A 13209-nucleotide genomic window follows, 5' to 3' on the forward strand; every position below is an offset into this window, starting at 1 on the left:
ACAGGTTTTCTAATATTGTCCGTACGGGAGAGAGTGTGTCATCCTTGGCTGTCGCTGATGTTGGGTGGGGTTGGATGAGTGCCTTAGGAACTACTGCTTCTTCATCGCATACTCAGGTTGAACCTCTTCATTTGTTCTCTCGTTCACATATCAATCTCCGCACTGATTCAACAAAGACACATTGAACCCATTCTTTGTGTCAAGTATATTGTAAGACAATGTCCTATATTCAAGAAGCTCATGCGCAGATTTAGAGAGATTCTTTAGATAGATTCTGGGCTCTTGTTTGTACCACACACACACAGCCTTCCTCAGTCTGGAGGTGTATGAATGTCTGCTTCCATTCTCTTGACCTGGCCCTCTCTTTTTGTACAAAGCCATCTTTGAGGCTACAAAGTATGCCTTGAAACAAAGTCTTCAGAACAAGGCCTATGAGTAATTAGTAATTCGCAGAATGTTGATTTGGACTTTGTTGGAGTTTGAGTCCTAAAAAAGATTACCTCTGGAGTTTTCTTATAGAAAAGGATTTTCATATCAACCACTATAGACTATAAGCTTTGTAAGTAAAAGTATAAGATTTTGTAAGCAATTTTTTTTCTCTAAGGCTCAAGAAGGTCATGTTATTTGGCCAGCATAATTAATTATTTTCTGATGACACTAATAGGATGCCAAACTGATACAGAGGCTTCAAGCCCACTTGTCCTCCTCTTGCCACCTCTTGGCATGTCTGTCTTGGGGTAAAGAGTCTTTGATGATGTCACTGAGATGAAGCCATTAAGCTAAAAAAGGAGAGAGCAGGGATCCCTGGATGGCGCAGCGGTTTGGCGCCTGCCTTTGGCCCAGGGCGCGATCCTGGAGACCCGGGATCGAATCCCACGTCGGGCTCCCGGTGCATGGAGCCTGCTTCTTCCTCTGCCTGTGTCTCTGCCTCTCTCTCTCTCTGTGACTATCATAAATAAATAAATACCTTAAAAAAATTAAAAAAAATAAAAAATAAAAAAATAAAAAAGGAGAGAGCAGGGTGCACAGATCACTCTGAGTGTAAACTTTTTTAGGAAATTGTTGGTGTCATTAGACTACAAATAAGTCGCTTGAAAGTATTTGATGAAAATGAAAAACTTTGATTCATTTTAAAAACAAAGCCTATTTAGTTCATTTAAAGTATCAGGATTCTACTGTGAATAACATTCTATTCAAATGAACCTTTTGGAAATATCTTCGTTAAGGAAACTTTCATTTGTAGTCACTTTTTTTTAACAGTATCTGGATTGTCATAAAAATTTATAAAGGGATTTTCTAGATTATGAAAACATTTCTTAAAATTTTCTCATAGCATTAGGGAATTAAAATATAGCATAAATTTCTGCTCAAACATTTTATGATAAATTCACTCGTCAAAATCTACCTTTGTTATTTTTACTAAAGATATGTCATATTATGTTAGAAATCTGGGGAATTAACATTTTTTTTTCATTTTACATCCACGATCCACCTGCTTTTCCAAGGATCACCTGCTTTTAACAATCTATTTTTATGTTAAGGTGAAATAAAAAAAAAATAAAACCGAAAAATCTCTTTCATTTGATGTTTTATATGTCTTGTTTTATATGTAGGTATGAGTTACCCATTTGATAGATTTTTTTCCTTTTCAAATGATTTATTCTTCACCAGCACATTCATGGAATCCAGATTCCATTGTAGTTTATCAGAGAATTAGCTGAAACACTTCCATCAGAAATTTGGCCCTTGTAGAAGTCTCCTTATATATCTGTCACTTGAGCCAACCAGAAAACATTGAAAGATAACTTCTGGGGAAAAGGGAATTATGATTTTATCTGAAAAGAGAGATAGGAAATAACACTGCATGAATCATTCTTTAGATAAATCAGATTGAGAAGTAGGCTTTTCTTTATTTACTTTGCGTTGTATTCAGACACATTTATTTAAAACAATAAAGTAACATACTTTAGAAGTGGGCTTTTAAAATGTCAGTAATGTAAATAGTGAATAATTAGATTCTAATAAAGGAGATTTCAATTTGGATAATTAACATTGATAAAATCAGGGAAGACTTTCGTATTTATAGTAGTGAAGAAAATCACACCAATCAGCTACCTTTTGAGGTTTCTCCTGTTGGACTTTGAGATTTTGTGTATGTGTGTCCTTGGCAATGTGGATAGCCTTTAGCTGGCACTGAAATCCTGATATATCACCGTGGATATGTCATTCTTGTGACCATGACCTAATTGCCTGTGCATCTTTCCTGTTGTGCAGAGACTCAGTCTGAGAATCCTCTGCAACCTATTCCTTCAGCCAGCCACCACCAACTGATTTGAACTGGCACTGAAGTAAGAAACTAAGTGCCATCCCTGCTTCACATCTTGCCTGTTATTTTAAGTTAGCCTGACATGTACAGACTTTAAACTTCATTTTGCCTTCCATTATCATAATCTCATATGACTAGAATAATGAAACTATACTCCACTTGGCCTGTTTTATTGTGAGGTCACGAACATCACCTATAGTCTCTCTAGGTGAACACAAAATCCAGCAGGTAGTAATGCCAGAGCACAATAGTCAAATGCTTGTTAGTGTGAGGCATTATACTGAGTGTTATAAAAGTCATTTTATCCAGTCATCATTGAAACTATTGAGCCAAGAACCCATATTATTCCCATTTTTAACAGATAAGAAAACTGTGGTTTGGGAAGTTACATAACTTGCTAAAAATTACATGCAAAGGTGAATAACCAGGAGTTTAACCAAGGCTGCCTGAAGCTAAGGTTTGGGTTTTTAACCAGAATACTAAAAACTACCTCTCTATAAAGAAAATTCCATTCTTTATTTGACTTTATGGGTTTCAGTTGTAGAACAAATTGTGTGCAGAAAGAATTCTAATTCTTACTCATATCCTGGTCTTTGTATCTTGCCTATAAAAGGAGGTTCCACAAACAGGTTCTCAAAGATCTTTTCCTCTGACCTATTCTATCTGTATAAGGTCACTTGACTTATCAATCAGTAAAATTGACAGATAACAGAGACAGAACTTGGTAAGGGAAAGTGGACAAAGTACTGTAAGCATCTCATGGAGAGAGACAGGGGGAAAACTCGGAAAATAAAGGACTTATTAGGGTGTCATGAACCAAAACAGTCTCAACAAAGCTTCATCTAAGAATAGTCAGTGAATAGAACAAAAGTATTAATGGTATTATTCAAAATAAGTCTAACATATTAATGCTATTAAAATTGCCTGGTCACTTTATTTATTTATTTATTTATTTATTTATTTATTTATTTATTTTTACTTCTCTGCACTAAATTTATGACATCTGGGATGTAAAAAAAAACTGCCTTATAATTCATATTTTATTTATGAGCAAAAATTATAAAGTCAAAATTTTATCAGTGTCTGATTTTCAAGAGATGATGGAATAGCATATTTCCATCTATTTATTTGCATTTTTATCAGAAAAGATATTTGTAAGATTAAAAATAGTACCTATAAACAACTTCTAAAAAACATACAAAAAATCACTATAACCTTTAGATGTACTCATTTTCTTACTACTACCCTAATCTTTATATATACATGCATAAACATATGTTTTATTATATAACACATACAATTCTGTAAATTTTAAATGCAGAAAAAACAGGACAATAAATCATATTCAACTTCTAACTTAACCTTTTTTAAAAATTTTATTTATTCATAAGAGACACAGAGAGAGAGATAGAGGCAGAGACACAGGCAGAGGGAGAAGCAGGCTCCAAGCAGGGAGCCCAACACAGGACTCGATCCCGGGTCTCCAGGATCACACCCTGGGCTGAAGGTGGCACTAAACTGCTGAGCCACCAGGGCTGCCCCTAATGTAACCTCTTAAGTTTATAGGAAATGAAACCAAAGTTAATAGTTTAAATTATTTTCTTGTGACCTACTTAAAGGCAGAAGCAAGATTTACTGAAAAATATACATGCGTGTAGACTCATACGTATATGCATCTGTATATAATCTATAACTGTATTTAACATGTAGATTTAACTTTGTTTTAATTTTCTGTAAAATTAAAAGATTAAATTAGAAGTTTAGTACAGTTTGTTTTAAAACAAGTTTTTATCATTAAAGAAATCTTCAGGAATGTTGTAAATACCAAAGAGTTTCTGGCCAAAGTTGAATAAATAGAAAAAAAAGTAAATACTTGGAAAAGAAGCTTGAGCGATAAGTAGCAGTTTAAGATGAATGGATTATGTTTCTTCTTGTTCTGTTTCATTTAACTTAATGTTTTAAGATCAAGCTGGTATCATGAGCTGCTTAGGTTTTCCTTATTCTCAGATCCCAGAGCTGGGCAAAGAATTAGGAAAGCAGTCTCAGACTTAAATTTAAAAAAAATAAATTAAATCTTTAAAAAATAAAAAAGTGCCATCTGTTGAGGAACCATTCAAACTGAAGACACATGATCCCACAAGCCAAAATAACTGTCATCTGAGTTATTTCTAACTGAAATAATAGTCGTGTGACTCAGATGCCAACTATAAAGAAATGAACATAAAGTAGTCCTTGCTTTTAGAGACCTTGTAGACAGACTTGGAAGATAAAGCAGTACAGAGCTGGGTGAGACAGAAGAGAAAAAAAAAAAAAAAAAAAGATAAAAGGACTGTCCTGTTATTAAACATTTATAACAGACCAGAATATTGTATTTATTTTTTTGTTGTTCTGTTTTTAGAATTTCCAACTGGATTATTTGTTGACAGATTTTTAGATTTCAGTGAAAGTAACTCAATGGTTCTCAAAACTTAATATACATCAGAATCATCTGGAGGCCTTATTAACACACACATGTTGTCCCCAAGCAAAGTTTCTGATTCTGCAGGTCTAGGAGAGGCCTGAGAATTTGCATTTGTAACAAGTTCGTAGGTGATATTTAGCTAGTCTGGGGAACACATTTTGGACACCATTGTTTTAAAATTCATTTCAAACAAGTTTTTTTTAAGACTTTATTTATTTATTTATTCATGAGAGACACACAGAGAGAGGCAGAGACATAGGCAGAGGGAGAAGCAGGCTCCCTATGGGACTCCCAGGACCCCAGGATCACACCCTGAGCCAAAGGCAGATGCTCAACCACTAAGCCACCCATGAGCCACCCAGGCATCCCCGAAACCTACCTTTTGAGTTATTTTTCTTGTCCTTTCTACAGCTCTAGTCTGGACAACAAAAGTCCTTCGAACTTAGCCAAAATGAATAAATATATATATATATTTTTTTCTTGAAGATGGCCAAATTGTTAAGTAATTCTTTTAAATAATTGTGGTCTTTAAAACCCACAGTTAAATGGGTGAGGCATTACACAGGAATTTACTTTATGACTAGCATTCTTCTGATAATACTTTTAATAAATTATAATGTTTGCTTCTATTACGGAGTAAGCAGAATGTTAGCTACTGAGGAATCTGAGTTAAATAATACTGTTGTGGAGGAACTCAATGGATACAGATAGTTAGGTAAGGGAACAGATCAGTACAATACAAAATGACTAGTACTGTCTGGCAAAGATAAACAGAGGACTGGGCTTGCTCAGGGGGGAGGAATTCTCCATGGGTGCAAATCAGGGAAGGTTTCAAAAAGAGGCTATATTTGGCTCATTAAAGTGAATAAGAATATCCTGGGCCAAGAAGAACGGAGCCTCTAGACAGATGGAAAATATATACGACCTCATTTAGTGATTGGAGGGAAAAAAGTTATGCCAACTATCAACATAATTTTAGGGATTTGATAAATATAACTGAAATCCTTTGCATCAATAATATCCAGCTATTTTATTAATATTATTATATTTTTGAAAACCTCTAATCTGAAAACTCTAATCTAATCAGTATTGATCATCTCCATAAAGGCCATAGTATGTGTTTGCTGAAAAAATCAAACCAAGAGGAAATCTTTCAAGTGAGCTAAGTCAGAGAAGGCTCCATAGAGATGCAAGTTTTCAGTTCTTGGAGAACATTTCAGGATTTGAGTGCAGGCTCAAGTCTAAAAATGGAGAGAACAGGGTGAATAATCCCAGATTTGTAAGAAACCAACGTGAAAAGTCATGAAAGTTTTCTGATTTTGAATGTCTTTAGAATATCTCTACCAGTGAAAATGTTATATTTATATATTTAAAATCCTCATATTTTTATATATGCATCAAAATAATGGATTGTTTGAATTTCAGGTTTATAAAGGGGCACTTCACCACACATTCTCTGACAATTTTATATATAACATTCATGATCTGGGCAATGGCGAATGACTAACTCCAACTGCTGTCAGTCTTTCTTAACTCAAAAACAACATGACACACAAAAAATAGACATGAGTTTCTTTTACAATCCAAAATGATGAGCTTTGTTTCTAAACAGCTGTCATAGAAAAAAATAAACGAGATAGATCCTAAATAATGGTTAAGGAATATTTTTGTGCATGTTCCAAGTTTTTATTGATTTATCTTAAAGGATTTTATTTATTGATTCATGGGGGCGGGGGGAGCAGAGGCAGAGGGAGAAGCAGGCTCCATGCAGGGACCCTGATGTGGGACTTGATCCCGGGACCCAGGGATCACCACCTGAGCTGAAGGCAGATGCTCAACCGCTGAGCCACTCAGGTGCCCCTGTTCCAAGTTTTTAAATGCCTTTTATCTTGGGGATCCTGTGACTGGCTGGCTCACTTGAATCAACTGGCCATGGGACCTGGATGGTTGGACGGCAGAACTTGGCTGCAGGGCAGGCCAGTCTGTGCCTGCTGTGTGCCAACACACTAAGGTTGATAATCCTTGAACAAAGACGTTAGTGTCTTCCTCAATCCCTTTGTATTTTCCCGACCACATCTCCTGCATTAACACACAATTAGAAGTTTATTATACTTGGTGTTTGTTCTGTAAGTCCCTGTCTGCTAAAATGAAGGCTACTCTTAAGTGAAAGAAAATAATTACTACAAATGGAATTTATATTCAACTATTTCACTTTGCTAGTCAAAGGGAATTTACCATTTCCCAGCCTGCTTTGAAGTTGGCAATAAAATCAGCGAGTTCTTTTCTTTTCTAGAATTACTTTCTAATTTTGTGTTTTAGATTTACTATCTGTCTCTCCTTGTCGCAAACAACTCAAAGCCCTTTCCTTACATCTGCTTCTCATAGAATCCACATAAGTCAAGAAGCTAGTGATAGAGCCAACTATGAAAAGAAACAATGCCAATTAAGGTGAAGTAGCACTCGTGCTTTGAAGAAAGTTGAGTGTTAAGCCGAGGGATAGTTAGGAAGCTCACTTCATAGCTCCTGTGTGAAGAAAAAAATACCTATAGTGAGTGATTATATTTCAAAATGTTGAACATTCAGAATAACTGCCAGAACAATTATTTAATTCTACTCTTATGTGTTCTTAGATTAACAAGGTCAACGACGAATCCTTTATTTATTGGTGCATTTAAGGAGTATATACACAATCTGTGTGCACAAAGGGTTACTTGCTTTGGAAATAGAAAGAGCAATGAAATTTATGAGGAAAAAAAAATCTTAAACACTTTTTTTCACCAAGTTTGGATCCCTGCAAGACTGCTGTCCAAAAAAAAAGTAAAGGTATTATATTGGCTCTTGTGATGACATAAAACTAGGAAAGATGTGCTCACTTTGACAGCTGTGTCTGGAGACCCTGGGATCCTCTAATAATGACTCCCTTCACCATCACTCGACCGTCCTTTTACTCTAAAATAGAGAATGCTCCATGCCAGGACTGATAAGCCAACAGTAGGAGATCAACGTTCAATGGTATCCCTCTGAGTAGTACTTCTAAAAGTGGAGAACTTAATTATAATTAGCTTAGCTGCCTTGACCTACCTAGAAAAGCCTAGCTTAATAAGTATCAAGATCCAAGCACTCTTTTTTCGCAGTATATACTGTTCAGTATTTGGTATTTAATTCCTAGGAGAGAGATTCAGGTTCCAATCTATGTCTGGCATTATGGCCCGGTGCTATATACATAGAGATCCATAAATTCCCCCAGCTTCTCTCCTCATGCAGCATTTGGTCTAGTGTGTATGATCATTAGGAGTAATCCACAATCAATGCATTCGATAGTATGGATTAAGACAAAACATTTAGTATGATTTGTCTCTTTTTTCAAGAGAAGATATAAAGAGCATTCTGGAAAATAAAGATATAATAGGTGAAGCACAGTATACCTTTCTCATCTCAAAAGTTGAGGGTGGCCAGATTGGGATGTGAACACAGAGCTTCACAAAACTTTAGGTGGTGTAATATGTTTGGGGATCAGGAAACCATGCTTCTTTATATGACAGTTTGTAGACAATACTGTGCAGAAGACCAATCATTGAACATTCAAGCATTCAATTTAGAGCATGTCCTTCAAAACTTTCAAACAAATATTTACTGAGTGATTATTATGTGCTGGACACTGGCCCAAGTGCTGGGGATAACTGATGTTAGGAAGATCTTAAATATATTTTAAAATATAAATGATCTCTGGCAATATCCATTTGTCTAGGAAACCCAAATTATTAAAGTAGTCCAAACTCAGGGCACTCTGTTAATACTCAGGTTTTCCTCCAGAGCTTGCTTCTGTCCTTTTTAAATGGCCAAGAACCATAGCAGTAGTTATGAACTCATTCATAATTTATTGGATAAAGGTCAGTTGCATTTTGAGACACATTAATTTAAATTATAGCATTAGGTGTAAATTGGGATCTTTTTATAAATAAATGATCATTAATATTTTAAATGAAAAACAATCCTAACAAAAGACAAATTCCAAAGCCTTTGCAGAAACGCGTTTCATATGCCTTTTTCACATGCTCACATAATTATAAATATTTGTGTCTAAAATACGGGATGCATTTATAACCTTTTCATTTTAAGAGCACTTTAAGAGTAGTTTTGCAACATACAACAGTTGCTTAATTACAGGAAAGTAATGTTTTAAAATGATTATAAATCCAATATATTTTTCTTGTGCTTGGTGGCCTGGTTTAACATTTCAGAGAATTTAAAAATTTTTGGGCCATCCAAGTTTTTACACATTGAAGTCATAGTTTAGGACTTAGTACACTAAAGAGTCTGTTCCCATCACCTGTGCATTTGAAATGTAAAAGGCTTTATTTTGAATGCACTGAGGCATATTAAAAATAAAATGGAAATTTTCATGCTTCAGATAGAGCCAAGGAGATTTGCTCAATGTCATTTTGAATTCTCCCCAAATCTAAGGAGGGAATCCCTCAGGTAACATTTGAAACAATTTGAGCACTTGTATTTCCAAAGGAGTCACTTAAAATAAACAACCAAAAAATGTTGTTAAGCAAAAAAAAAAAAGTGTATATGTATGTATATATACATATATGTCTCATATATATATACATATATATGTGTGTGTGTATGTATAGAAAGAGAAAGTGTGTGTGTGTGTGTGTGTGTGTGTGTGTATACATGTGAAGAAAGAAATCCAAGATAGTGATTTTAAAATACATCAATATTGGATCATTTTAAATTTTTTGAAGTAATCACTCAGTTATTTTTATTTTTTTTTAATTAACAGGGAGAGCTAAAAACAATTATTTAAAGCATCATGATTGTCTGCCCTAAAACTAAGTCAAATATACTGTGAAAAGCTTAGTGGAGCAGATATCTTTTACTTTGTTTTATATATTTATTAACAAAAAGTATGCTTTGAACTCTGCTGACATCTTTGATTAGTCTTTGGTTCTAATTTATTTGTCAGCATACAGAACTAAACATGGACTACTTTCACTTTGGGTAAAATTTTTAATTTAATGTCCTCTTAAAACATATGACAGGCTGGACAGCAAGAGGGATAGGGTGGATGCTGTATTTGCTTATCAGAAAAGGCCTAAGTATCAATGTTGGTGCATCTGACAGCAGTAAATGAAGATCTCCAAATACATAAGCTATATGGAAAGACATCTGAGCAAAAATACCACAATTCCCATTAGTGAGAACAACAATGGAAAGAAATAATTACATTTTCTCACGTTAGCTGTCTATAAAAAAAAGAAAATCTTAATACAATTTACAGTAAAAGATAGGAAAAAATAAATACTACTATACTTATGATGGTGTTATAGGATTCCAAATTACAGCAGATAGTTTTTATCTATATTTGGGGTGAGGGGGGAAGATAAATGTGTTTCCTCTTGGAGTTAACTCTGCGGAACATAGGCTTCCTGGCATGTCTGTTTACTGATTCCCATCAGCGGTGCTGCCCCAGGAAGAGGACCTGAAGTATCCGCTGCTCACCACTTCCCACGGAGTTTGCTAGATCCTTGCTCTGCCCGTGTCCCCGTTCTCATGTCATACTGTTGTCATTATGACTTGCTCCTGCTATACTGCATCAATCTGCTTTCTTCAAAACCCTTCTTTTCCCTGCCTCAAGATTTTCACAATTGCTGTTGTTATTTACTAAAGATCACTTCTCTTTCCTTAGCTTCCCAGGTTCTTATGCTCCTGGGAGAAGCTTGTCCTGTTCTCTTTCCCAAACACCCACTTCGCTGGTGACTCTCTGGCCTGGCCCATTGCCTGTGTCTCTCATCCACAGCTCTCTCCACCTTCGGGAAGCATCTCTAGTTTCTCCACGTGTTCATTGTCTGTTTTGCCCCTGTTCACAAGGCAGCTCCGTGCAAACCAGCCTCTTGTCTGCCCACGTTGATTGTCCTACTTCCAGTGCCTAGAGCTGGGTCACCCTTAGCTCTAAGAAGTGAGAGAATATTTTAGAATTGCCAGTGTATCCATTTGACTGATCTAAAGGAATGTTGCTGTCTTGTTGCCTAAAGAGGAAGAAAGAGTAGTTGACCCTAATACTGTGCACCTAGATCCCCCATCCCCCAGAACTGACTTCAGGGGAAGGAAGGATTCTCTGTGGAGAATCAGGAATACCATTCTCACATCCTGAGCTTTGCACCCCCCCAGCTGTGTCTCTGGAAATGGGAATCCAATCAGGTGGTAAGCAGTTCTGGGATGGAAAGCTCTGCTATCGATAAAGGGGCTCAAGGGCTGCATGCATGAGACAGTGGAGAGCGGACCCAAGTCAAAACACCTCACAGTGGCCCCCTTTCAATTTACCCTGATGGGAATCTGTCTACGAGGCACCGAAAGTGGGTGTGCTGCGAACAGCTATTTCTGTGCACTGAGCAATAACACAGTGGGGCCAGCAAATGTGGACAGAGGAAATGCAAAACATTTTAGTCTGAGCAGCTTCTTTGTGATTCTAATGATTTTCAGTGTTACTTAGATGACTTCTGAGAAGTTAACAGCCATCCATCTCAAGTCAAAAACTACATTTAGAGAGATCAATGATGCATAATAGACATGCTGCTTGGCAGGGTGAATTCTCATTCTCAAAAATCTACAGCCTCAAAAGTCATCACAGAACGCTTAAAAGAGCTTCCAAAAATCCACCATGTGTCTACGGTATTATGTTCAGCATGCTCAGAGATGTGTTTTACTAAAGCAGAATAATGCTCATGCTTAAAAAAAAAAAAAAAGTGTTTACAGCATTCATGGTAGTGAATGTTTAAGTCCTTCTCCAAAGATAATTGAAGGTGTTTTATTGCATGAGTTTTATCTAAACATTTTACACAGAGAATCTCTTTCTGAGCCAGATCATTAGAGTTCTTAAGACGCTAAGAGAAAAAATAAAATAAAATCTCCCTGCCATTGATTCCTTAACCTACCCCTCCACCCCAAACCAGTCTACCTTTAGGCCTGCCTGGAGGCAGCTTTGCTTTCCAAAGCGGTGGCTATTAATGAACTTGAAGCAACAGCTTGGGGTGTTGGAATATGTGGGATTTTGTATGCTGTACTCTAGCAGCCTCTTCACAGTGCACTCACAAGGGGGATAGCGTGAAAAGGTTTTCTCTCGTGTGGTGGTAGCAGGTCCAGATCTGAGGTGGAGCACCCACATTCCTTAAAAGCACTATTCCCTTCCATACTCATCCCAACTGTAAATAATCTGACAGTTGCAGAAGCTCTTTTCCCCTCTGAGTCTCCTTTCCCTCTGCCCCTCCCCCTGGTTTGTGCTCTCTCTCTGTCAAAGAAATAAAATCTTAAAAAAAAAAAAAATTGCATATAGGAAAGTAGTCATAAAATTAATTGATTTTATTAAGGTTTCCTAATTTTAGGATTATCTTTTTCCTATTGCCTTGTGAAACAAAGTTGGCCATTTTATGGCATAGTAGTGAGAAGTGTAGAAGGTTAAACAAAGACTTAAGTTTGGTTTTTAAATGTCTTAATTACTTTGCACTCAACCCACAAATGGGCAATGCCCACTGATCTTCAAGGGGTATTTTAATTTATATCATCTCATCATATTCTCAAATATGGAGACTGCTGATTGAGAACTCACTTTTTAACCTCATAAAATAAATATATTGTTTCGTTTTACGTATAACTTTTACAGTTTACTTCCCAATACCTGTTTTTAATTCCACTTCACATCTTTTTAATAGAGAAACCCAGGCAGGCTCTTTTCACTCCTCCAACCTAAATGCTGTTTCTTATGCATGGTTTGCATATATATATATATATATATATATATATATATATATACACACACACACACATTGCCTTTTTTTAGGAGTGATCATGCATCCTTTAATTTCATTAGATTTTAAAAATTTCATTGGATTTTTATTACACAGTTTTAATTGCAACAGCCAGAGAGAATGTGGCATTTTAAAGCTCTGTCCTGATGAGTCATTCCAAGTGTCACAAGAATGTAGTACCTTGTTTAATGAGTTTGTTAGACTTTTCTGTTTTCTCACCAGATTAATCTCTCAGTATCCGCGGGGTCATAGGCAACTTTTGAAAATCCCTTTTATTTGCATTTCCAAATCTAAAATGGCCTGAATGAATGTGTCCTTTGCAACTTAGTCATCAATACACACAGGTCATCCAGTGCATTGTCTTCTGCATGAGTCTGAGACATCCACACACTGACTCCTTATCCCCCACCAACATCAGATCATCGATGTAGTTGTTGCATTTGGAGTGCATATGTTTTGCTTTGTGATTTGGGCCTTGGGTTCTGTGATTTGTGAATTTCTTGAGGCCAGGGAACATATCTTCTCACATTTCTAGCGTAGACTCTGGCTTGAAAGCACATAGTTGACTTAGAAAATGAATGCACGGTGTTATTCTGTATGTTGGCAAA

General features: G+C 36.2%; 1 long non-coding RNA gene across 1 annotated transcript in view; it reads left to right on the forward strand.

Annotated features, from left to right (window-relative positions):
• Nucleotides 1–13209, forward strand: part of LOC140605468 (uncharacterized) — a 652182-nt gene that overhangs the window by 377636 nt on the left and 261337 nt on the right. The window lies entirely within an intron of this gene.

This window comes from Canis lupus, chromosome 15, assembly GCF_048164855.1.
Source record: "Canis lupus baileyi chromosome 15, mCanLup2.hap1, whole genome shotgun sequence".
NCBI classification, from domain to species: Eukaryota; Metazoa; Chordata; class Mammalia; order Carnivora; family Canidae; genus Canis; species Canis lupus.